Below are 2,337 nucleotides of genomic sequence, written 5' to 3' on the forward strand. Positions count from 1 at the left end.
GGGATCTTCTCCACAATGTCCCGGATGCGGGCCCCTGGGAAGAAGCAGACTTCCCGGGCTAAGGAGTTGGAGTGGCAGATTGGCCCCTCAGTCGCCCGCAGGATGGAGTCTTCCACAACAAACACCTTACGTCTTGTCTTGGGGAGAGTGGGGACGGTAGCTGCAGGTGAGCCTGTGTTGCCTGTGGGAGGTGGCAACTCAGCAGGCTCTGCTGGAGCTGCAAGAGGTGCGTACCTGAATATTAAAAAATATTCAAGGGACCATTTTAAAATCAGATGGGATGTTCTTCCACAACTCCCATCTTTCTCCTCCTCTTGAGATGCTTTCCTGAGTAGAAAGTCATAGATGTTCATAATTGACAGGATCTACTAGGCAACTCGGGACGATTTCCTAGGGTACACATTCTCGAGAATTTTCAGCAGCTTGGTTTTAAATACAACAACATCACTTCACCAGATCCCTTTGGAAAACTATTACACAGAAGAACTGTTTCCACAGTCTGCCCAAACTTTTTATTTATTTTTTTTTTAAACTTTCAACCATTCTGTGCCATCCCAAAGAATTCACCTTCCTATTTTTATCCTTGCACCTTTCATTACTTGTAAATCCTTGCCAGGTCAAACCTGAGTTGTCACATAGCCAAACTATATGCATTTACAATACACCTTCATTTGGATTTCATAAATAGTGTTCCAGTTACCCAGCTTTGCTAGTTGATTTTTTTTCTTCTTCTTCTTTTTGAACTCCTTCTAGTTTGTCAATATTTGTAGCCAGGATTGAATGGTAGAAACTAAGCTTTTCTTAAGTTGTCAATCATTCCAAGTGGTTAAGGCCTCCCTCAGAGTCTCATTGGGTGTTTATACATGTGCTTCAGGAGTGTGTGTGGGTGGGGGGAAGGGTGCTTTAATTAGAGCGACTCTGAGAGCTGCTTTAATTAAAGTGCCCAGAGCATCACATGTATTCCCATGCTGAAAAATGGTAGTGGGGGTACTTTAACTAAAGCTCATTGAACAAGCTTTAGTTAAAACACCCCCACCACCATTTTTCACTGCATGGACACTGATACACATGATGCTGGAGTCTGCTGGAACGTAGTTATTACCATGCTCCAGCAGACTTAATTAATCAAGTCTTCTCTGACACATAATTACAGCCCATCAGAGCAGCCTCACTGCACATGTATATGTGCCCATTTATTTTTTTCCAGTAGGCAGAAAAAATTATTATTGGGACAGGTATTTCTTGAATGCAACTGTGCTTCTTAACGCTAACCCATCCCCCCCCAAAAGTGTCATTCAAAACAATGGGAGACTTTGCTTGAATTTTTAACCTCTTTTCAGCCAACAGCATACCCAAAACCTCCTGGTTTTGCATCAGGTTCACACTACCATTTCTTGTCCAGCTGTCTGTCAGGCTTCCTTGATAAGTTCTACAGGATTCTGTCCTGTTTCTCCTGCTTCTTTCTCTCTCTCTCTCATCTTGAAGTGCTTACACGCACACGACACTGTTCCCAAATCAATACCTTGTGTCTACATTTGTTATCAGAACCTGAAAAGCCCCTTGGACCATTCTGCATAACCTGTGGCCAGGATTATGTCATCTAGTACTTAGTCATTGGCATTCTGTTGTTTCACTAAACAGAGGGGTAGCTATAAGGCCCAATAGGGCCACAGTGAAATCAGTGCCAAGCCTACAACAGAATGTTTATCAATATCCAGCTTGAGGAAACTTGCTCTGCAGTTTCCCTTCCTATATAGCTAAGCATTTCTAAGGTGCCCATGACTGTGATATAAGCCTCTGCTTAAAACTCCTCTCTGTACTCTAAAAAAAGTTACACACCGCACTAAGCAGGAAACAGCTGAAAACAGTGGACAAAAAAAAAAATCACACGGCAGGACACAGTCATGACATCAAAGGAGCAACAATTTTGTCACCAGCCAAATTAACAGAGGCAGCAAGGAAGCCACACCAAGGAGAGATGGTATTTAACATAAATTTCAGATTTTGAAAAATATTAGGGGAAAGTTCAAAACAAGGACAGTGTGAATAAAAACAAATTGAAAGAAATGCTTCAAGAGAGAAAACAGGAGTAACATAGTTAAGGGAAGGGAAACAGTGAAGGAAAAATTAAAAACAAAGCCTAACTAAAATCACAGCAGTAGCAAGAGAGTTCTGATTGTTGCTAACATAGCCACAAGTTATGCTCATTGTACTTGTGCTAGCATTGTTGGTACTGCCACAGCAATGTGATGGCTTTCTTTCTCGACAGTCTGAATTGGAGCTTCATTCATGTCCTTTGGCTCCCTATACTTCCTCTGTTTCTCTGCACTAATGGGG

The sequence above is a fragment of the Gavialis gangeticus genome, unplaced genomic scaffold (assembly GCF_001723915.1).
Source record: "Gavialis gangeticus isolate Ggan-Ray unplaced genomic scaffold, GavGan_comp1, whole genome shotgun sequence".
NCBI classification, from domain to species: Eukaryota; Metazoa; Chordata; order Crocodylia; family Gavialidae; genus Gavialis; species Gavialis gangeticus.